This window comes from Apteryx rowi, unplaced genomic scaffold, assembly GCF_003343035.1.
Source record: "Apteryx rowi isolate R43461 unplaced genomic scaffold, aptRow1 scaffold_162, whole genome shotgun sequence".
Taxonomy (NCBI): Eukaryota; Metazoa; Chordata; class Aves; order Apterygiformes; family Apterygidae; genus Apteryx; species Apteryx rowi.
The window spans coordinates 874,129-899,286 of record NW_020447886.1 but is presented as its reverse complement, the minus strand read 5'-3'; the positions used below and the strand labels follow the sequence as shown (position 1 = coordinate 899,286).

The 25,158-nt window shown below is 38.7% G+C and overlaps 1 protein-coding gene across 1 annotated transcript in view; it reads left to right on the top strand.

Moving 5' to 3' along the window:
- CTNNA3 (catenin alpha 3) overlaps nucleotides 1-25,158 on the top strand; it is a 584,821-nt gene that overhangs the window by 387,760 nt on the left and 171,903 nt on the right. The gene's annotated exons all lie outside the window — the stretch shown is intronic.

Sequence of the window (25,158 nt, the reverse complement as noted above, 5' to 3'; positions counted from 1 at the left end):
TTGGGTGTATCACTAGTGTCAGCTACTCCCCCAGTTTTGGGATCCTGTTTGTATCAGATGGAGTATTGGATGCTTAATAGGAATCCCCAGGGATGGTTCTGAACCCTAAAGGCAGCTGTGGGGTAGATGRAGGGCAACAGACACAAGCATTAAGGCTGGCACTGTGGCAGGAGGTGGTAGGCAAAGTTCAAACAGCAGTTACCAAACATTAGCGGTGTCAGGTTGGATTCAGGATCCAGATCAGACTTCTCTCCTTAATTTTGTGGTCTTTTTTGCTATCTGAATAGAACTTTTGTACCTGGCCATTATGCCAGGAGCACACTCAGCAGAGAGGTGCGTTATGGAGGGAGGTAAGAGAAAGCCTGAAAAAAGCCAGAGGACACAAAAAGCTGTGTTTGCAATTTTGTGATGTCCTCATCGCTTTTACAAATTGGGTGCAGTCGGTGAAATTATTTTGATGCAAAGCTCCTTCTGATTTCATGGCACATAACAGCCTGGACAGCTAGTGCTGAAAGGTGCTGCTGGGAAGGATTGTCTTAAGTGGCGGTGGTGTGGTTGTTTTTTTGTTTTTTTTTCTTTCTCAGGTCTAATAATATTACAATGTAATGTATGTGTAAAAAAAAAAAAAAAAAGTATGAGACAGGCTGAGGTAGCTGTCCAACCCACACACTTATGTGTGCAAATGTGTACCATGAGCTGCAGCTAAGAAATTTTTGGTGCTTTATATTCCTAGTATCTTCTGCACAGGTTTGCAGAGCAGAAAAAGCACAAGAAAACTTCATTCTTTTTCTTTGCACCCCCCCCCCCCCCAGTCACTGGTACAGGGGTGGACTTCAGTGAATGGGGATAATTCCACCACCTCTCTCAGGAAAGTAAGTGTTTGACCTTAGAGGGTGGAGAGAGAAATCATTCCACAGATTATGGCTGATTCACATTCCCTTTCAGTTTCCATGTTTTTAATTTGGGCCTTTAAATGATTTCCATAGAAGCAGCATCAAATTCAAGGCAGCAGATGACTACCCTTCTTGTGTTTTCATGATTTTTTTCCTGGAAACAGTTTTGCTAAAATGCCATTAAAAAGGCAAAGAGAAGTAGCATATCTGCAAGTGTTTTTCGTGTCTGTTATATTTGTATGATGATCAAACACAAAATATATCTGGCAATTTGACAATCTGCTCTACTCAATTCCAAATCAAATGCCATCAGGAAATGTGTCAGTGAGCACAACATTGGAAACGACCATAGAAGTAGAAAGTACAGCACCAGTTTGATTCCTCTACCTATTAGATAATTGTGCAATGCTATTGATACTGACGCACAGAATCTTGGCTCACTTGCTATTCTCTATGACTTAGAAGAAGCAGCTTGACTTACCTTCTTAAAACTCTCATTACTATTTTAAACAGAATAATTTCAAATAAAGTTTTTCATTTTCTTTGGAACTTGCTGTGTGATATGACATGCTTGCTAGATGTTTTGAACCAGATTACAGCATGCATGTTCATTTTATGCATAATATAGGGGTAAGGTAAGTGTGTTTCTAATTACACCACTTCTCCTAATCTCCTTTCCACTTTTTCTGGAAAAAAGCAAAATGAATTGTAAACTAGGACTAGTAACTGCAATCACACTAACTTAGAATTCTGCTCCAGCATCAGTGAAATTTTTGAAGAATGAAGACTATGTTTTGCTGGCAATGGTTGATCCATATCTCCAGGGCAGGATTATCATCCATTCATGCATAGATTACCGAGAATGGTGTTCTCATAAGGAATTAGTTTCTGGGTAGTACACTGCATCCTCCTGACATTCACTTTATCGATATGTAAATCATGGCATGCATAAGTAATTAGTAACACTTCAAAAATCACCCATTTCTCCATTTCTGTTTCTTCCTTTTTTTTCCTCTCCTTTTTCTTGAATCTTTAATGGTAAGACTCTTTTTTGTTGTAGGCAGTAGCTTGTCTCTTTCTCAATCCTGTTTTAAGTTAATATCCTGCTGGGGTTTCAGCATGTGGAAAATAGACTGAAGAACTAAAGACATGGAAACAATAGTACCAGCAATAGAAAAAGTAGTCATTTGATGGTAGGTAAACACACAGTTTAGATAGAGTGGGGCCCTTTTTTTACGGGAAGAGAATGTAAGTGATGTGTATGCATAGCCTGTAGGCAGCTTTTTTCATGGTGATGAGTTTTTGCACTTTGGCTTCAGAAATGATTCTTTAAAAATAAGAGGAATAAAGATTTCTTTCTAAGAGAAAAATGGTTTTCTTTGAGTTTGTCATTATCTACCCTGAACTGTCATTGCTTTGTAGAGTAACAAGTTTGGGGTTTTGTGTGTGTGTGTGGGGGGGGGGGGTTGTTTTTTTTAATGCACTTTTGGCTTGTAAGGTGTTCAGAGTGCATACATGAAACACATGTAGCAGAAAATGAAACTAAAGAAGGAAGTGTGGAAACACTTAGCTTACCTTCATGTTGTACGTGCTTGTTAAGATCTTGCTAAAATACTGGCAGTATATTGCTTTCAGTTTCCCCTACTTTCATATATATTTTTTTCTAGTTGCAGATGATTTTGCCAGAGATAATTTTACTTGAAAAAAATGGTGGTCTGAAACCTGAAGAACTCCTGTAGTCCTTGTTTGCATCATGATGTTGTTGCCATCATCATTTGAGGGAAGTTAGATAGTATTTAATTACAGCTCAGATAGTATTATTTTTGTTTGATAGGGCGGATAGCTTGTGTCTGAAGCAAAACCTTACAGGAAAAGAGATGAGATAGGTCTTTTGTCATAACCCACCTTGACTAATAGTGCCCCTGTARCACTAAATAGACTTTGATCTCTGTGACACAACTAGACTAGGCAGTCTAGTTTAGTATCTAGCCAGTCTCCTCCTTGCAAATGATGAAACATGTTGTAGAGTTGTGAAATTATTGATGTTCCCACCAGCAGGGCACAGAATATTTTAATTGTTTGATTCTTCATGGTGAGAGATATTTCACAGAAAAAGAATCCCCAAATGAAGTAGGGGCACTCTTTTGTTGTAAACAGTTGTTTACTGAGGGCATAAAGAAATTTTGCTGTATTGGCTTCACTGTGCAAATAGTTCAGTATAACATGTCTGATGGTGTCCCATACCATTTGTTTTGGAGGAAATTGTAGGATCTTCAGGAAGTTAGTGATAGTTTTATGCTGTTATATATAGAAATCTATGTTCCTGAGCAACCAATTACTCTCTTTAAAATAGTTGAGTAGTGCTGTACTTCTTGTATAGAAATGTAACTTTGGAAACTTACTTCCGCAATGAAATCATATGGTATCAACTCTCATTGGCTAATTGTATTCATGTAAAATGCATTATTGGAAGTAAATCTCTTATTTTTGTCTTCCCTTGTTCCTGAACATATAGAATATATTTGAAGCGTCATCATGTAGTTGCATCAGATTCATGATGCTGTTCTGATCTTTGTTAAGCCCAAATCATACTGTCTTCCCAGTGTTCTTAGTGTTTTCATTCTTACTTCTCAAGCCCATTTTTTCCCACAGTACCCTCTTATAGTATGAATTGCTAAGAATTAAATTTCAGTCTTTGAGAGGATGCCATGCCATTGATGTATATTATGGGATTATAGCACATTCAGGATTATTCTAAGACTGTGTTAGGGTAAACAACTTCTTGTGCAGTTGTAGAATGATTTGATTTTATGAAATCGTTAGGATTGCTGGCTTTACCATTTTTTTTCTGGATATGTTGTTTGCATCTCTTCCTTCTAGGTTATTTGATAGAGCTCAAGCTTAGAATACAGCTCCAGATTTTAGTTGTAATGTTCAGATAACTTCCTCAAATATTAAACCTTTAACTCACATTATTTCTGATACCTAGTGCTTCAAGTTAGACCTGGATAACAGGATGATAAAGGTTGTCCTTATTAAGGATGTTTGCCCTAATTATTCCCTAACATTAAAAAGATGTATTATGAGCATTTTCTAACCATGTGACTAAATAGGAACATCAGTACAGAAACACATGACTCCATTCATATATAAAACCAAACATTAACTGACATTCCAGTCATATGGTACTGATGAATTAATAAACTACTAGAATTTTAATTTTTTTTATGGGTATTGGTTATTCTTACTTAATAATTGCAAGCAAGCTCCCTCCAATACCTGTCCCACTAATACTGAAGACAGATGCCTTACCTGAAGTTACATTCTAAAAGCAATCCTGCTAGAAAAAGAAAAAAACAGGTTGGAGGCTTTTTGTTTTTGTTTTTTTCTTCACAGTTGTGTTGTGTTGCTTAAAAATTAATTGGATGAGAGGATCAGGGAAAGAGGTTTGAGCTGCAGCAGAGAGAGACACAGCAAAGTGCTGGGAGCCTGCAGTGAGGGGCCAGCAGCAGGCAGTGATGCTGCAGGGTGGTCAGAAGAAACTTCTAGGGACCAGAAAGGGCACGGTAGTGCTTGCTGCAACTTAAAAGGTCTTTGACCATGGCAGCTACAGGTGAAAAAGTGAAGTTGGGCATTTTTGTCTCCATGACTGACATGGAACATGTTTGAGGATGTCTGTCAGTCCCGCATGTTCACCAGACTGTTACTATCCATTCGTGTTTCCAGAAGCACTGCAGGGGTTTCCTACGTCCACGTCCCCTTCCCTCTGTAAATCTCCTAAAACTTTCTAATTGTCTATTCAGTAACTCATTTTTATGCCAGCAAGTTGAAACCTCATCGTTGTCTACAGTTTGTTTCTTTTTCTCAGGGTACACCATAGTTTATGTATGTAATAAGAAATACAGGGCAATGGCATTCAGACAAATATGTAAAATCTTAAAGAAGACAGTTGTCTGGAATGATGGCAGTTTTGTTAGAAACCCCAAGAAGGAAAAAAGAACTAAATAGCTAGACTTAATACATTTTATAGGTTTTTTGGTGGTGGTGGTGGTTGTGTTTTGCATAATACCATATTAAAATGTAAAGGAAACAACACTTGTGGCATACGTGTTGAACTTTACAGCTTTACTGTTTTTTGGGTTTTTTTTTGCTATTTCAGTATATAAGGTATATTCATATGTGCTTTCAAGCGCCCCAAATATTCAAAGACTAATTAAAGTATTGTTACATTGCAATTATAGTTCCATTGCAGTTATATTTTATCTCTGTAGAGTTTGCTACGTGAATGAATYGTCCATAAGGACCTTTCTGTTTTATATACCGTGCACTGTAATTAGACTGAAAATATACTTGGATATGAAATCCAATAAACAGAAGGTTAATTACATAAGCTCCATTTTTACAATGTCATTTCAGTATACTACTAGCTTAATTGATATTTATGGGTGTTGTATTCTGACATAGGGGTTGTTAATGGTGAGCATTAATGCTCTTAATGCATTAATTAATGGTTAATGCTTTCAAGAGCAAGTTCTAGTTATCTGAACATTACAGAACATTATCTAGTTGCCTCCTTCTCTCCTTCCCAGTCTATAGGATACAAGAAAGTAGCTGTTTTAGTTTGAAAACTTAAATAGCGTCTAAAAGTTGTAGCTAAAATTCTTTAAAGTAATTGACCAGTGTTACAATTCTTTTGATTTTAAGTGAGATACTGGATGTGTATCTAATACAAAAAATACAGTTTGAGATGATGCTTTTTAGTTGGGGCGGAAATGCACTGTTAATTCTCAAAATAAACTAGATGTGTGACTCATCCCCCAATTACCTTTGAAGATCTTGTCCGAAGCATTTCCTGAGTCATTTGCTGACCGTATATTCAATGAGGTAAAAACAAAAGTGTTTATCTGTTTTGGTTGCTTAAGTTTCAGTATGACAAAACAGAGAAAAGTGAAAGCAGTGAAAGGAGCTAAGAACTGCGATTATTAATGATAGAATAGTAATGAGAGTGCAGGACATAGTGTTTAAACTAAATGGTTTTGTGTCTGGTTCTTATGTTCCAACACCTAAAAGAGTCTCTGCCTTTTAATATTGTGATACTTGTGGAAGCCTGACCCCAGGCTGAGAATGGGATCTCAGCATATGGAGCACTTGACACACAAGTTGGGCACTGCCAGTAGGACCTTCAGTGAACTTTTTGTGCTCTGTAGTCCTAGCTGTCTGCTTGTGTCAGGTCAAGTGAACTAGAGACCCCAGGAGGCAGTTGCTGTTGGATGGATTAAAAAAGTCTATGGGTTCAGTCCATTTTGCCCTTTCTCCTAAAAACAAATGAACAAACCATCCTGCCATATGCTGAATACTTAACTGTGTTTTCAGGATTTTTTTTGCACTAACTTTTTAAACTGAGTAGTGAGAAAATACCATTTTTTGCCTCAGAATATTCTGTTAGGGTTTCTGTTCAATCACAGAAATGTTAAAGTTAACTTTGTGTGCATTTCCTGTGGAAGGTTTGCATACGCAGTCATAAAGGTGCATGTAGGAACAGATGCCTATTTGTGGGGCAGGGGCTTTCCATGTGCAAAGCTTATTCAGAACATATTTGGGCAGGGAGGTGGAGGGAGCTTTTGAGGATGGGTTTTTTCTTCCTTAGAGTGGTCCATGCCTCTAAGCAGTACTAGACTATGTTGGGAGGCATGCTTATGAGTGAAGTTACACCAATTGTTTTAATAAAGTACAAAAACATTATCCCAATATAATAAAAACATCTTTCTATGTATCACTATCAACCATGTTCCAGACATCAGGTAATAAAGCCATGTAAGATTCTAGTTCATTGCTAGCCTGGAGTATCAGATCAGTAAAGCTTCAAGTATTGTTGGCTTTATTTATTCATTTATCATAAATCCTGTTTGTTCTTGAGGAATTTTTACCTGCATGTTTGCCATTTGGAAGCCTCTTGGCCAGTAGCTTGTAACAGCAACGTAGAAATTAAATCTGCTTTTAACCGGTGGCATCAAGAAGGCCTTTGCTGTATTTTAACAGTATGTTAACATATACTATCTTTGTGCAGTGACCTTTTCTCGAAGCTTAAATTTACCTAGTAAGATCAACCCAGTAAATCCATACCTGACTTAGTCAACTRTATGTTCTCTAGTTGCTCAGACAGCTCATGCAGTCTCCATCCTTGGAGGATGGGCAGCCCTTCAAGACCTTCTTTCTACATCAACAGATTTCTTAATCTTTTCTGAATATGATGAAAAATCTTACTATGGTCATGTTGATGTCCCAGTGTACCGCCCGTACACCTAACCCCTTTTAATAGTCAGTACTTGCAAATGCTGCTGAGATTATTGTCAGAGCTTTGCAGGATATTGCGAGAGAACACTGTGTGCTGTGAATAGAATTTTTCCTATTTTCAGAAGCAGCGGGAAGTTTCTTTTGGAAGTACAATCTTGCTTTGTCAGTGCTATCAGAACTTTTGATCTAATGATTAAAAGATCTCCCATAACTTTGCATCTCCTTTTAGCTGCTTTCCTTGGGGATGGATTTCACCTTTTACATTCACTGAACAATTGAAATTTATTATATTAATATAATACATATAGTAGATAATTCATTTACTCTTGGAGTGTGCTTATCCCTTGGGTAGAATTTGTCTATTGTTTGGAGATGCTTTACTGATATCTGAATTTTTTTAATTATATTGACTGAAATACATTTTCTGATTAAGTGTTTTATATAAAATGTACTCATTTTTTAAAGCTTTTTAAATTATATGGGGCTTTTTGTATCTTAATGGCTTTTTTTGTCAGATGCCAAAACAACGTAGATCTGAGCTTATTTATTATCATAGTGKTTTTTTTGTTTATTTCTGGGTTAATGATAGATGCCTTCTTACAGAGTTTGGGGATGAGTATATATATAAGCTTCCCCAGTACATTCTGTGGGAGAAAAAAGAAGCACAAGTTGATGGGAAATAAAATTCTGCACAGAGTTCTGTTAAAAGTAGCAGGCAGCAAACATGTTTCTGTAGTTTCTTTAGTAATCCTTATGTGTGGAAATATTATATGTTGCTGCATTATCCACTGAGTATCGTCTCTTTAAACTTCCCTGGGGTACTGTAAAACAGGTAACAGAGGTGACTTGCGCTAGTCCTAGAAAGAGTGAGTGTTAATAAGTAGATATCACATAATTACCCTGTAACCATGCATTACAGAATGCTGGAATAATTCAGATCAGAAGGGACATCAGGCTCTCTCAAGTCCAACCTTCTGCTTATAGCAAGTTCAATGCTAGGTTCAGACTAGCTTGCTCAAAACTACCTGACTGTCCAGTCAGGTCTTGAAGGGGTGCCCATCCTCCAAGGATGGAGACTGCATGAGCTGTCTGGGCAACTAGAGAATTTTTTTCTTTATATCCGTTCAGAACCTCCCGTGATTCARTTTCTGACTATTGTCCTTTGTCCTCCCTGTGAAGAGTCTGGGTCCATCATCTTGGTAACCTCCTTACATGTACTGGGCAGCTGTTCTCGCGTCCCCCCAAAGCCATCTCTTCCCCAGGCTGTACAAACCCTGTTCCTTCAGCCTTTCCTTGCTGGGCAGGTGCTCCAGCCCCCTGACCATCTTGGTGGCTCTCTGCTGAACTTATTCGAGTTTATTAATGTCTGTCTTGTCTTGGAGGGCCCAAAGCTCAACACAGTTTCCTAGGTGTGGTCTAGTCAGTGTCACCTCCCTCAATCTACTACCTATGCTCCTGTTCTTTCAGCCCACTATGCCGTTAGCTTTATGCTGCTGGCTTGCATTTTAATGTGCTGTCCTACGGGACCTCAGCAGGTCCTTTTTAGCAGAGCTGCTCCCCAGCTGTACCATTACTGTACCATTACAAATGGTTATTCCATCCCAGGTTCAAGACTGTTTTTAGAGATACGGTTAATAATTTTTTAAAAGAAAGAGGAGGAATAATCTTAGGTTTTCTTAGATCACAGATAACTGGACATGAGTTTTATTCTCCTGGTATTGTCCAGCAGTACAGTTCATTTGTGGAGTAAATTATTAATTCAATCATACCTTGAAAAAGTTCAATAATAGCTTGAAAAGGTCCACCTTCTGAAAGCTGAAGAGTGCTTTCTGTGGCATTTTGGTGTGTCTTTCATGCACATACCTTGATGAATCCTGCAGGGTCTGCTTAGAAACTGTCCGCGTTCACACATGAATTGGGACTAATGGAAGATGTCCAAATATTTTCTGGTTTTAAACAAAGATGTCTTCTGATCTGCATTCTGATAGAAGTAAGGGAATCAAACACCGCATTTGATACAGTACACACATTGAATATGACCTTTCTTCATACTCTCATTAGCTATAAAAACATGGAATTTCTTAGTTGCATCTTGCAGCAACAAAAGAAAACACTGTGGTGGAATCAGATGAATCYAGTTTTTCATTTATGTGAATGTACAGACTGATACCTTATTGGACACAGGAATGATTGATTGGAGACCATTTTCCTTAGTTTTTGCTCCAAAGCAAATCCAGCCAACATTCAACTCAAAACATTACCTGAGCCAGAACATAAAATTTTGGGGAGCTTTTGCTTTGGGGCGTGTATGGCCTATCTCTATGTTTCAGGGAGCAGGATGTCATTAAACTTACCAGTTTTCAATTACATTTAATTAATGCTAAGGCACAACGTAATTCTTTCTCATAAGAGATCATGTTTAGGTGCACAGTTCTAATACTAAGAAACATGAGTTAGTTTAAAGTTTGAGGCTAGCATTCCCAATCATGTGTCAGGTCTTCTCAGTTGCTACTTTAGACTGTTGTGCTTACCAACTGTCAAAGAGACTAGAGAAGACAACAAATCAGCAGACTCCCCATCTGGACTTTGCTTTGTGAGTGTGCATTTTTTAAACTGCTGCAATAGAAACTGGTAGTAAGCCATTTAATCTATGCACAAGAGCTGCACTTGTGCTGTATGAGTCTAAAAGGAATCCCCCTTGGCGGAGTCCATGAGAGCTGTGCTGAACTGGGCTTGAGTGCCATCTTCTGTAGTTGTACTACTATATAGGTAGGTCTTTTTGTCCCTCTGTGTAATTATTGATTCCTTCCCCTTAAAGATGAACACCCAAACCATGCACAGCAAATGAAGTGTGTCATCATTCTAAAGGCCAGGATAAAGCAGTCAATCACTTGGCAGTTATGGCTGAAGAGTAAACTTTCCCTTCCTTTGGTTTGGGCTTGTGCTTCTCACACTAATTTGTTTTAAGTGTTAGTTACTATAAACACAGTGGCATTTTTAACTGCTCAGTGTGGGTAAAGGTGCCAAAACATGACCAGCAGAGAAAAGAAATTGAGGACAAGATGGAGGCAACCAGTAAGCTAATTTCATTGTAAAAAACATCATTTTGTGGGGATGGCAGTCTGAACATTTTGAAAAAATATGACTTGAGTTCTAAATTAGAAAGACTTAGTTCAAAAACATGTTGCTGAAGTCCCTGTTTTTGAGATGGTGGCTGCTTTTGAGATGTCATTTTTGCATGTTATTGGGGAAGATAATTGAGTACACAGAACAATGAATGAATTCTGGTAGGATAATTTTTAAGGGCAGTATGATAATGACTATCAACATTTTATTTTGGTACAAGTGAGATAAATAAAATTGATGTCTGAGAGGGGGCTTAAAAATGCTCTCTTACCTTGTAACCTGGAATCATACACAGAGTTACCCTTAGACTGTAATTATGCATAGACTTTTAAGGTTATTATTAAGCTCCCAGATGAATAAAGTGGTTTGAGAGTATTCATTATGGAAGGCAAAGCTTTATGTTTCCATTTTGACTGGCTTGCTAAACCATGTCAGCCTGGGTTGAGCTCTTTCAGCTCAACTCTAGGAAGTGGATTTCTCTAGTATATTTGAGAAATACTAGACCAAACAATTAATTAAGACTTTTTCTTGATTTGATTAGAGACTAATGTATTTTTCAATAATCACAGTAACTGTACATTTTATTTCCAAGAACTTACTAGTTTTCTTTTTCTTGTGCTGCAATCTCTGCTACTTCAGACTTAAGTGTTACCTTTCCCCTTTCTCCTTTCCTTGTCTGTTTTAATTAAAACACTGATGAAAGGATCCTCTTGGCATGTCACTCCAACCCAGTTATGCACTTTATATTCTTCCGTTGTCTCCTTTTGCCCCACCTTAAACTGAATGACTTGTCTTCACCTTAGGGTGCTGTCCCACTGAGCATTACTTCTCCCCATTGCATCGCAGGATGGGTATCTTTTGGTCTCTGGTTTGTTCATTTTCAAATGTAGGAATTACTGTCCTTTAGTCTAATTTTCTCCATGCGTGCTGTCACAATTTATTTCTTGTTTTACTCGGTTATGCACAGGAGTAGCTCCCTGAGARCTCTTGCATCTACAGTATAAGCCTCAACTCATTTTAACTTACTGAATTGTGATGCAGTCATCAGCTGTTTTGAAGCAAGCTCGTAGAAGGTGCATAGAGCATCTTATGGTTGTTACCATCTTGCTCTATCCTCAGACTTTCCTAGGCTTGTATAATCTTCTGTTACTGTTCCATTAAGTTCCTGAGACTCCTTGCTTTAATGGAATGTGTAGAGAATGTGGTTTACCCTGTGCTTGATGAGGACATATGTATGTTACTGCAGTACAAGTAGTAATAATAAATGCTGTCCTCGGCTAATTCGTGCTTGTGAGTGCAAGGAGATATTTGAAAATGATTAACTTAGTTTCTGGCCATATGTCCATGCAACGGAGCAAGAGGAGTAAGAACTTTCCTCTTGCTGCCAGTAATTTTTTCATGAACTGTGGGATTTGGCATGCAGAAGTAAAATGTTGGGGACATGTGAAAAGGTAATGATAGGTAATGGTAAAATCAGAACCACTTAAATATGCTACAGTAAGGCAGACTAATGCTATGTTTAATTGGCCAGCAACAAATTGTAAAAACAGATGAGATTTGTACTTGGTATTTCTTGAGGTCATTTCAAATAGTGTTAAATTTATACTCTAAATGTTAATTGGAGTGAGGTGGAAAGGCTAAGCTTCATGAAGCCTAAAAAATGGGCTAGAACTTTTTCAGCTTTGGCCCTTGCTGGTAAGAATGGGACAGCTGGGCTCAGACTTTGTTAACGCTTAACCTGCAATCCTGGTGAAGAACATATTTTATGAAATTATTCTTTTCTCATTACAGGAAAAGAGGGTTTAAAAAATACTTGCTTTTACTTGTGCGATCATGAATCTATTGAAGTTTCTTAGGCTATACTCAGAATACCTCAGTGTCTCTTCGTATGTTTTGGGGTTCATATGCACTTTTTAATATGCAAGTGCAGTTGGTGGTTCTGCATCTTTGAAAGTCTGAAGTATGTTTTGTTCTGAACAGCAAAATATTAGGGTTGTGCACATATTCCAAAACATTTTAAAAAATGTACATTATGATATTTTTGTAAGAGTATGGGGAATGTGAGAGCATCTGCTTCATTAAGGTTGTATGATCAAGGACCTCTTCAGTGCAAAAAGGATAATAAGTAAAGGGGGAGGCCATAAACAAAACACACAGAGGCACAAACCTGACAGACGGGATAATGGAGGCGGTGACTAAGACCAAAAGTCTCCAGTCGCTAATCGATGGGCCATTAACAAACTGCAGCCATGGCCAGTCTGGACTTTGTAAAGAAGGAGGAAATGAGGAAAATGAGGATTTTTAGATGAGAGGGGCCTGGGGGACTGTGTGAAACTTTCTAAGGAGTATTTGTGGGAAAGGGGTTGGAGAGTAGCAAAGAAGGGAATAGAGAGAAGGAGGTATAAAAGGGGCTGGTCATGTATAAGCAGTTGCCAGTCAGTATGCTTGCTTGACTGAGCCCTGTCCTGATCACCACAGACTATCCTATTTTATTAGATCCTTTCTTTTAACTCTTCCTGTGTAATCTCACTCTCTGTCCCAACTGTGAGTGCTGTAAGGTCTAGATGCCAGCAACTGGAGAGAAAAGATTGAGTGAATTCAGACAAGCAACTGGAGTCAAACCTCAGGCAGTTGTGGCCCCCATGTCAGTGATGCTAGCACCTGGAGTGAGGGAGGGTCCTTGCATCAGTAGTTGGTGGGACCATGGGGTTATGGGGCTGTGCATCAGGAATACTAGATACTGGGGGACCTGTGTGAGTGGACTGGGGCCAGCAGCTGGAGTCAGACCTCAGGCAAAAGTGATCCCTGTGTCTGTGGTGCCAGCAACCAGAGCAAGAGAGTGGGACCAGAGGTCGTAGGACCTGTATGTCCTGYATGCCAGCTACTGGGGGTGGAGTGAAAGTGAAGGGAGGGTCTCAACCTCAGTGTCCGGAGCGGGGACCGGGGGTTGTAGTTCCCATGTGCCTGGACAACAGCTTTGGAGGAGAGCAGGGGGGAAGGGCTGAAGTGTTTGTATTTTCCCTTAACCTGATGTGCATGGGTGCATGTAATTCTCTAGCACACTTCAAGCTGGACTAGCCAGCAAGTAGGAGGTCTGTAAAGCGGATAAGGGGGCCCAGGATCCAGGCAGGGACATCAGACTGACAGAGGTGCTGTGCAGATATTTGAGGGATCTGTGATTGTGTGTGTGTTTGTGAACTAGAGAGTGAGAGCATGTGTGTTTTCACTAGTGAACTTCAATCTTYATGCACCAGAGAGGAGGAAGCAGGCTTGGTTATCTATACTTATGTTTTATGTGAGTTCTGGTAGTGTTATGTATGTGGGTGTTGAAGGCAGCACCTTGTTTGTGGCAGTCTGTGTAGCTGCCCGTGTCAGTGTCCTGTGTGTGTATGTCCGAGATAGGCTCTCAGCCTTGCTACCAGTTGGACCCGCAAGCAGGAGAGCAGCAGCCACATCCATGGGCCTGGGATAGAGACCCCTGGGTCCCCAGGGATACTGGGCTGGGCTCCAGCAGCCAAGCAGGAGGGGGATTCCTGTGTCCCAGAGCCCGCTGAAAGAGGTGGCCCTTAAAACTTCCCTTAACAATTTCTTAATCAAAACCCTTCAGATAAATCAAAACTTCTTGCCAAGTTTGATTTTCTACAGTGAAGCAAAAAAAAAAAAAAAGTATTCAAATAATGTGATACAAAAGAAGCACATGAGACTAATCTTAGTGAACAGCGTTCCATTGCATTGCTTGGATAAGCAGAAGTCACTGCTTGTTTGCTGTTTTCTTGCCTATTGGTACTGAATTTCTGGTGGACAAGCTTTTACAACACAAAACCAGAATGGTGAATGCCCCCTTTTCAGGCATACTTAGTCCATCTATGACTTTAATGACCACAGATATGGAACTACTTATGAATTTACACAAAGGTTATTTCATGGTACCTGTTCCCAAATTAATGAATCTTGGGTATCAGGGAAATTCCAGATAGAAGGAAGCTAATAGTCTCTGCTTATACTTAGCCGAGCTTAAGCAAGCTAACTTAGCCCTTAGTCTATTACCTTGACATGGTTCCGAGGCAAAATATATGCACGTGGTCCATAACCTGCTTTGGCCCTTAGTAGGTTTTTTATTTCATGAATGTTAGTCAGAATTGTTTTAGGGATTGTAAGTATTGTCACATTTGTGGAAGCTACATTTATTCAAAATGGAGTTAAGTCTTTTTTAAGTAGGATATTGAGCATTAGAACGATTTACCTCTGGAGCTGTAAAGAACGCTCTGTCACCTGAAATACTTAATTCAAGATTAGCTGCCTTTATGTAGAATGTAACTGATTTAACATTAAACTATTGACTTCCTGAAGGAAACCTTAGGTAATTCTATTGTATATGTTATTCAAGTGGTCAGACTAGATCATCTGCAGATTCTGTACAGCATTAGTGTCTGTCAGTCTGTGTGCTAATTAGTGCAAACTCTTTATTGGGAGATTAAAAGATGCTTGCCTGCCTGTGCTAAGATTTTTGCTTTCAGAGAAGATTTCAGGAACCCATTGCGAGAAATAACTAGAGTCCATCTGGATTTCTTAATTGACCTATTCAGTAAAGTTGGCTAGGTTCTATAACAGATCTGCCCAAGCAGTTTAACTCTTTTCTACGTTTGACTAGATAAAATTTTAATTTTTTTTTAGATACTGAAAAAAATTTATATTTAGTCCACTCACTGCTTTGGCAGAGTCAGTCCCCTGATAAAGAAATCTACCAAAGGAAAAAAAAAAGAAAGGAAGAAAAGACTTCATTGTATTCAATCAGAAGTAGGTTTGACCATCAGGTGGTGTCTGACTGGAGGCTTGAACAGAAAAGTTAGCAGTTAAATGGTGTCCCCCAGGGGTCAGGACTGGGTCCAGTCTTGTTCAACTTCTTCGTCAATGACCTGGGTGAAGGGACAGAGTGCACCCTCAGCAAGTTTGCTGATGATCCCAAACTGYGAGGAGTGGCCAATACACCAGAGGGCTGTGCTGCCATTTAGGGAGACCTGGACAGGCTGCAGAGCTGGGCGGAGAGGAACTGCATCAACAAAGGCAAGTGCAGAGTCCTGCACCTAGGSAGGAATAACCCCATGCCCCAGTACAGGTTGGGGRTTGACCTGCTGGAAAGCAGCTCTGCCGAGAAGGACCTGGGAGTGCTGGTGGACACCAAGTTAACCATGAGACAGCAATGCGCCCTTGTGGCCAAGAAGGCCMATGGTATGCCGGGGTGCATGAGGAAGAGTGTTGCCAGCAGGTCGAGGGAGGCGATCCTCCCCCTCTCCTCAGCCCTGCTGAGGCCCCATCTGGAGTACTGCGTCCAGTTCTGGGCTCCCCAGGACAAGAGGGATGTGGCACTACTGCAGCAAGTGCAGCCAAGGGCTACAAAGATGATTAGGGGACTGGAGCATCTCTCTTATGAGGAAAGACTSAGAGAGCTGGGCCTCTTTAGCCTGGAGAAGAGAAGGCTGAGAGGAGATCTTATTAATGTGTACAAATATCTGAAGGGAGGGTGTCRAGAGGATGGAGCCAGACTCTTTTCAGTGGTGACCAGCGACAGGACGCGAGGCAACGGGCACAAACTGAAACACAGACAGTTCCATCTGAACATGAGGAAAAACTTCTTCCCTGTGAGGGTGACAGAGCACTGGAACAGGTTGCCCAGAGAGGCTGTGGAGTCTCCTTCTCTGAAGGGATTCAAAACGTGCCTGGACGCGATCCTGTGCAACGTGCTCTAGGTGACCCTGCTTGAGCAGGGGGGGTGGACTAGATGATCTCCAGAGGTCCCTTCCAACCTCAGCGATTCTGTGATTCTGTGAAATTGCCTGTGTAGTATTTCAGTCTTGATGGACACGTTTTATAACCTAAACTGTTCAGTTAGTGGGGTGAATGGAAAGAGGACTAATGTGACTGAAAAACCGTTGCAGTAAAGTGTTGAGTCCCAGGCTCAGAAAAAGGATCCCATGAAATTGACTCAAGCATGATGGAGAATAAATGCAACAAAGTTTTAACTCGTGCAAATTTTGTTACCTTTAAGAGGGTGATGAAAGAGATGCTGTATAGCTGGAAGGAGATGGGTATTCATATGTTACACTGTATGCTGAAAGTTCTGGTATCTTTTGTATTTGATGTCCAAACAGAGAAAACAGAGATTATTTCCCATACGCAACTGTGGAGCATACAAATGTGTGACTTAGAGATGCTATTTTGGTTTAACAAGTGCAGAGAATTGGCTGCTGGTACTTGCCTGTGCTTTTCTCCATTTTTGTAACCCACCTCCTGGGCCCTTTGGCCAGCAGGCCCTGGTATAGTTGTGTAGCCTGTGCTCCCAACGCTTTATCACTAGCTCATGTTGTAGACCAGTTTGTTAGGTGCATGGAGCAGGGCAACTAATACTTGCAAATTGCACAACTTAATCATCTTAACTCTTACATCAGCACAAAATAGTCCCCAGTACATAAATAATACCTGTTTGATGCCAGCCTTTTTTGTATGGGGAGTTAGTTCTTTTTGGTAGTATTTAGACTTCTGCTCCTCTCCTGTACTATAACAGATATTTTTTATCAAGTCAAGAAACTGTTCTGTTTTAGCTCTGTTTTGATTTAATTATTTTCAATCTAATATGTTTATTTAATTTTTAGCTTTCATATTTTAGCCATATTATAATTACATAGCTTAATGTGATTATTTTTTGAATCTTTAGCAATACCTTCCTGCTGGATACCATAACTTGTTCCATGTTTCCACAAGTAGAAGCAGGTAAATGATGAAAATCAGTACTCTTAATGCCATCTGTTCTAGCTGCTGCAGCCTTCTAGTCGTCATCACCAGAAATCAGTAACTTTCTCACTGATTCACATTTTTTTTGCCTCTAATGCTTTCTGTTTTGAGGGGAATGAAGAGCTAATCATTTCTGCAAGAGAAGATAGCATATTTTAGATAGATGTGGAAAGTGACTGCTTCTTTTACAGAATTTTTCTAGAGAGCAGGGCCTAGATACATGGATATAAGCAGGTAAGGGACAGAATGGGATATCCTGTTAACAGTTGTTGTGCTTGCTAGATTTGCCTCTGACCAGTCATAATCAAAAAGACAACATTTTTGACAACAAAGTCTAATCTTTCAACCCGCTTTATCTTTAGCGTAGACTAACAGAATGGGATGCCAGTTTATGAGAAATAGGGAAAACACCAGATAACTGTCTCCTTAAATAGAGCATTTATGCTGTATTTTTATTTACATACTCATTTTTTAACCATATTAGCTAATACACTAAAGCATCTAATTTTTCCTGGTTATGCAGATCAGTCATACACATTTCTGTCAAAATGACTGTAACAGCAGGGGATTGCAGTCACAATTTATTGCTAAGTGTTGAGAACCAATAGCTGTGTATATTGTATAAATATTATTCTCTGTTTACAGTTGATATATTTCATGAATTTATAGTTTGAACACTGTGCAAATCCATTGATAGACCCGTGTGCCAGTATTCAGATATAGTGCAGATGATCTGAATGCAGATTTAAAGCTCTACAAGCTAGACTTGGCTTTCCTGCATAGGCCTGTTTACCTTATTGCATTGTTTTAAGTGAGATCCATTTGTTAAAAACATTTGCTCATCTTTGTCGAAGGAGTAACAAARTCTTAAATCTTCATAACTATATATAGTTGAAAAAGGATATGAAAGTGTGTTCAAAATTAGTATTATATTTAAAATATTGCTGCTATTAAAGTAAGGTGCTGAGTTAACTTAGTTTTGAGATTAGGCGTGAGCTTTTAACTGCTGTAGAAAGCAAAACTAAAGCTATTTTAATGAGGAAAAATAATAACACTTATATTATGAAAGTTGAAGATTCAGGGCTTTAGTTGGACACCAAAACCAAAAGATGTTAAACARTAGCTAGGAGCTCTACTCTCTTTTCTTCAGTGAACTAAAATATCCAGTAAGTAACTGGACGCATCTCCGGTGATGTGGTAATAATAACCTAATTCCAGAAGCCTAAACAGAATCTTCAAAAGGCTTGAGTCAGCTCCAGGTTAGGCATCATTGACTTTGAACCGTGTTCTTCAGTGAGAAGAAACAAAAGTTTGCTCTGGGCTCATTGACCCATATAGTCTATCCTCTAATTTTGTTTGTGTACGTATCAAAAACTTGTTCTCTTGGGAAACTGAAACCCTAAATTCTTTGTGGGTTGCTTCCAGTTCTTTGCAGTCTGGGACTTTAAAGACTGTTTTGTGTGTCAAGAATGAAAATAGCTTATGAATAACCTAAATTTATTATGGTAAGGGTCTGTCATTTTTTTTTCTTGCAATACACTTTGTTCTTTTAACTTCAAGATAAATTATTTGGGTAGTTATGTAGTTATAGGCAGAAGGTAATGTATTTATAGGCAGAAGGTAACAGAGGACTAAGACTTGGTTTTCATGGTTTCTACACAGCATCCAGTGTGTTCTTTCATGTAATGGCTGTTTAAAAAAAAGAAACACACAAAACTCAGTTAAAAACAATTTTCAAATCCAGTGTGTTCAATAATGAAGTGCTAGAGTTTAGCTTGTATGCAGTATCTTAACTAGTCTTTTTTTCTTATAATATTAAATTCTATTATTAATATATTTAATATTTTAATATATAATGTATTGTTAATAAATTATATTATTAAATTCTTYAATTGCACATTCACTATTTATTTCACTGTTTATTAAATCCGTTTCCTCCTTTAGTGTACACAATGCACAGAACATTTATTCAATGTTTATTCAATGTTTTATAGTCTCTTCATTTTTTCGGTGTGTGGCACCATGTTTTATTTACAGCATATAATTGAAAGCCTTTTTTTTTTTTAACAAGAAATATTACTTTGCCTGTTAATGTTTCTTTAGCAAAATCTCTACAGTCTGAGTGCTTTTTAGGTATAATTTTCATGACTCTCCTATGAAGTTGATTGCATGTGATAGGTGGGGGATGCGTTAAATTTGTTCGCCTACTGTATGTATATTGTGTTGTATCTTTTTGTTAAAGAGGCTGTGCATGAGATAGGAGAACTGTCTCTTTATTATTATGGCTGATGCATTCTAGGCCAAATTGCGATTATACTCTCCCTGAGAGCTTGCAGGCTGGAAAGGCAGCTAGGTGAGACACAGTAAGCAGGTAGCCTGTGGTATAGGCGCGGAGTGGGAAAATCTAAAGGGGGAGCAAAGGGCTGGCCTGCCTGCAAGGTATCAAGCCAAGTTTTCAAGGTAATGAAAAGAACATAAATTTCTTGGGGACCAAGAAGACAGTGTGGCAATTTATACTCCTGAGAAGCTGCTAAGAGTTTCTGGACTAGAAAGCCAGTCTGCAAAGATGCAATGATAAGATGATATTCGGTTTCAGGTCCTTTTATTAAATTGTCCCACCTAGAAGACCTGCGTTTTTTATATTGGAGAAGTTACAGAGGATTTACCTTGTTACAGTTTACCATTCTTGTATTTAATAAAATACAGCTGTAAAAGCAGAAGGATTAATTTTCCTGTTAGCTTCCCTTTGGCACAAATTGGAAATGTTTGGTGTCTTTAGTTTTGTTCACTTTGAAGGAAAGTGTAGGCCATTTCCACCTTAAGAATTTGTTTGAGATAAACCCCTTTTGCAGAGGGTTTTATATTTATAGAAGTGGCACAGGGAATAAAACCTTAAGTATTCACTAACTTTGAGTGTTCAGCGTGCAATATCTGAATCCCTTTTTATTTATTTTTAAGACTATTGAGGTTACATAGTCAGTAATTCTAAAGATTGCAGGCCTGACCTAAGCTCTGGCTCAGCTTGGTTATAACTGTCAGTGCTTTTCACGAGTGTAAGACAAACCAGGAAAGGTACTCAAAAACAAAGAAACATCTGATGAATGCACAAYGCAATTGGGCACGATATGGTTTCAGCAATTGGTTTATCTTTGCATTGGATGCCAGAGCAAAAGCAGAGATACAGGCCAGTTGCTCATGGCAGTGTTGAGCACCCTTGTGCAGAGCAATGTTCTTTCTTTTCATGCTTTCTGACTCAAGTGTTTTGTTTGTTTTAATTTTCCTAAGAAAGACTATAGTCCTACAGACAAAAGGTTTCTTCTACTGAATAGCCCTGATTTACTCCTGGGAGGTGGTCTGTGCTTCCCCGAGTGCAGAAGGGGTCCCACTCTTTTCACCTATTGTTTTTGGACATCTCTGTTTCTCCAGCTTCCCAGGCCCCTGTCTTCTTGTAGCCTGTCCCTTGTCCCACAAGACCAACTCCACTCCTCATCTTACTAGTCTTCTGTCTTATCTGAATGTTGCAGTGGCCTTCCCTATCATTGCTCCAAATTTGCTTTGGGTATTGATCTTGGTCCTTTTCTGGCATTGTCCAACCTCAGTGTGACCTCTCTCTTTCTTATCTTACTGTCTCACTGGTTCTTCTCTTGCAGCCATTTTTATCATGTGCTGTTGCTTCCCACTGGTCCTCAGTCCCAGTTTACTTACCCAGAAAAAGTTAGTTCTTTTCTGCCCAATCCCTAACACTGAGAGCTGCTTTTGAAAGCCAAGTCTCGTTTAGCAGGGTCTTTAGGGAATTTGAATTCAGTTGCTAAAATCTGTCTGTACTTAGTATGTGGAAGTTGAAGTTTTTAGAGGCTAATAACTTAGACCTATTTTGACAGGTTCCCTGGAGATAGCAAAAAAGACATTTCAGTGTCAAACATCAGTTCTTCACTTTGAGGTCTGTGAGTACCAAAGCTTTTTTCCAGAAAGAGTTGTCAGAATACTGTTTCTTTCTTTTGTATTCTATTCTATTTTTTTCCAATGTTCGAGCATGTTTTTTTCTGTCCTTGTTCTTGGACATGACTGAAATGGTGAGTTTGAAGTCTATAAGTAACTAAAAATGTTTTTTTACTACAGGAAATACTTTATTAAGATGAAGAAAAGTAGGGGGTAAGGCAGGAAGGAACATTGAGAGATCATGCAGTCCACATTTCCTTCTCTCTTTCTTCCACCAAAATGTGATCAACTCTCCAGTGGTTTAGGGATTTAATATATTCCAGATAGATGTTTGACTACCTTGCTGTTAACCTCCACTGAGGGGAGGGTCCACGGTCTCCCCAGCCTGTCCGTTTCTGCACATAGTAACTGTCCTTTCAGTTACACCTTGTATAAAACAACCCCTCCCTTGCTACAGTTGTCCGTTATTTCCTGTCCTCTTTCTGGTGGCAGAGATTGCAGTTTTTTTCTCCCACTTTGCAGTTACCTTATATGGATTCGAAAATTACCATTTCTCCCCTCACTTTTGTGTGGCAGTTTATAGGTACCAGCAGTGTATACGCTGGTCCTTGCTATCGTAGTCTGTCTTATAACAAATATGACATAAGGATTGCTAGTAATAGGCTGACCAAAGCGCCAAAGGTAGCATTCTCATTGTTAATTTATGAACATTTATTAATCTGTTAAGGTACCTTGCTAACTCTTCTATGTTTTTTTTCCAGCACTCATATGCAATTTCACAGTACATTCTGGTGCTCTGTGGAATATTTTTCCCCTTCCCAGATGGCAGAAGCAGAAGCTATGCTTGGGATATATTTTATTAGGGATGTTTGTTTTATTTCCCTCTTCTGCTCCTCCCTCTACTCAGTTTTTCAATTCTCTCCCATTTATTTGGGTACACTGACATTGTCCTTTCATTCTTATCTTTCTGGGTATAATTTTGGGATAGTTATAAGCACCCCGTATTAAGAATGCTGATTGTTTTATAAAGTGTTGTTCTGTATTTTTACTGAAATTGTTCTTTTAACTTCTTTGTACGGTATATTGTGTTCTAGTTGATGAAAAATAATGTATATGGCAAAATAGGATGAATTACATAACCATAAATCCTCATCGTTATGACCTGTGCCTTTGAAACAACAAACACCATGAGTCTTGTCTCAAGCAAATAAGAAGGAAACGGTGGAAAATTTAATTCCTAAAATGGTCAAACTGTTAATACTGTTTAAAAAAACAGGTATATGCATTACTATTTTACTGAATTTTCTCTCTCTATATTCTATCCTTCGTATAGAGAGAAGATCACAGGCAGCATTGTCTCTCAACCAAAGAGGTTTGGGTACTGACTTGGGTTGCCCTTGTTCCCCAGGGTTCTAGGAGGAACTGCAGAATGTGATCGGCGCTGTCACAGGAGTGGTACTGCTGAAGCACCAAATGCAGGACTGTCTAAAAACCTCGTCTGAGTGCAAAATTTTAGTCACCATGCTTTCTCCCTCTTTTCCATGCTGATTTTCCATGTCTGGAAGTTGAGGGGAATTAGACATTATCAAGAAGGCCTTGTGCCTCTATTCTGTGAGTACAGAATTCTATTCAGGGAGAATCGCGTCTAAGGAAGTGAAAGCTGTATCTAATAATAAAGAGGATAAAAGGGAGAGGATATCAGTGCAGGCACTTTCCTCATTTAGTTTGYCTGTTTCTTTGTGTATGTGTGGGTTTTTTTAATTAGAATTTTACTAAGTCACTTGTGATAACCATAGTCTGCAGTTCCTTACAGATTAGAAATAAGGTGTTTTTAATAAATAAAACCTTCCTTTTTTTTTCCATTGTTGGAGCATCTTCAATCGAATAGAAATCTTAAGCAATGGACTCCTGCAGCACAGCTGCTGAGAAACGTCCTAACAACATAATTGAAAATGTGATCTGAAGGACAGTACAAAAACTTATGCAGTTGCAGCTTTTGAATTTTAATATTTTTTTCATTTATCTCTCCAGGTATATTTTTAGTGGGATCCTGAACTTTGGAAAATAGATAACAATTGTTACCAAGAGAAAGCTGTCTCCCACTCATGAGGAAGAATACTATTTTAATTTTAATAAAAATATAGGAACATAGGAAGTTATTTAATTTACTGGTGAAAATAATCAGCTGAGGCTGACTTTAGCATAGTGCGTTATTCTGCACCTGTATTGCCTACTTTGAAGTGTTTATTTAAAGCACGTGTTTGATGCCAAAGGTGGTAATATAATAGAGGAAAATGCTGAACACTTACCTTTATAAAAATTAACCCTAATAACCTCTTAAATTCCCTGCTTTAACTCTTCACAAAAAACGTCTGTGCTGCAGAGCCTTCAGTAGAAGCAATTTATGTAAATGGAAATTTAAGCCTTAAGCATCTTGAGCAGTCTGTTGACTCATTTGAGAAGCCAGAAGCAGTTGGGTATCAAATTATTAATAAATGCCTGCAGAAGAAGACCCTACATTTCCAAAGAAGTAGAATAGTACATGTGGCAAAGACGGCAAAGGGATGGTTATAATAGTGTGCTTATGTTTAGAAGAGATGCACCTTTGAATAGATGTTCAAGGTCTCTAGTGACTTTTTAGTACTTGCATTCTGTTGAGGTATAAATGATCAGCCTTTTCATCTGTGTTGACCTGGCTGTGCTGTCGTTACTTTTCAAATGTCAGAAATAAAATGATACACAATTTTAGCTGTGCTCTGAACTGCCCTCAGCATTCATTTTGGGAGGGCTTCTCTCCTAATCCACCTAGAATTCAGCATGTTTCTCTCTCCCAGTTTATGAGGAGGGCAAGTTACTTGCATCTCGGAAGACACCTTCCCCACTGAGTGAAGCACATCCCCTGCTTTAACCGTGTATGTTTCTGGACAATTGCATAAAAGCCAATAAATGAGAGAGGGGACTCAGGTTATGTGGTTTTCACAGAACAAAGGTGAATGGTGTGCTTTCTTTTAGGGGGCGTGATCATACCATCAAGACAAATCTGCTGGCAGATCATAAAACTGATAAATGCTGTTGCTGTAGATTTTGCAGATCTGGAGTGTGGATAAAATAGAATTGTTACGACTCTTAGCAGAGGGGCTGTATTGAAATCATGTAGGAAGACTAGAAGGGAGATGGTGTGTTTAGTACAAACCAACTTACAGTCAGAAAAGGAAAAAGGGTAGTCAGTTAAGTCCTTACTGGACCTGGCTTGAGCAGTCTTTTGTCCCAGGCTTGTCTGATAATAAACATCTATTATTTTGTAAGTCAGTGTTTTGTTTTAAGGAAATTGAATGAAATCACTTTTTTATGTGTCTTCAGACTTTATTTACCTGTACAGTGCTGTTGGTGAGCTGTATTTTTTTAGAATGTTCCCCAGGCAAACTGCTGAAACAGTAGCTGGTGATGGTGGATTTTGAGGTCCTTATATATTTTTTTAAGAGGTAAATTTAATAAGTGTATGGTCTGTTCTTTCTTATTGAAGTCACTAGTAAAAAGACTCTGTCACAGAAGTGTTTTTGTAAAAACCCTGCATATGTGCATTCCTTCATTAAGAGAGAGAATTTGAGTATTAATGTTTGTTATTATTAAATTTTATTTCAGCTGCTCTATAAGTTTGCGTGATATGTAAAAATACCAACCAGATAAAACTGATTACAAGTTTTATTTATGATTGAGAGCAAGGTCAGGAGAATTGATACTAGTCAATGTAAAGAAACATCGATTAGACTTAGGATGAGGGATTTCCTAGCTCTCGGTCTTTGATGCAGTGACTCGGTTACAGTGGAATGATACTAAAAATGTTTTATGAATGTATTCTGTCAGCACTAGATATTAGTGTGAAAGACTGTTTTAGTCTTCCTAACTTGTGATTTATTTGGTGATTTGACTTCTTAAAACCATTCTCTACTTGATAAATAATATTGCAGGGGGGATTTGGAGTAAGGTAATGTTCACAGCGTACCTTGGAAGCATACTTGTTTGATTTATATGTTTTTTGATATAACATCAGCAAATAGCCATATTAGGAAAAAACCTTAAGCTAATTAGTTGTTGGAAGTGGTATCTATAAAAAATA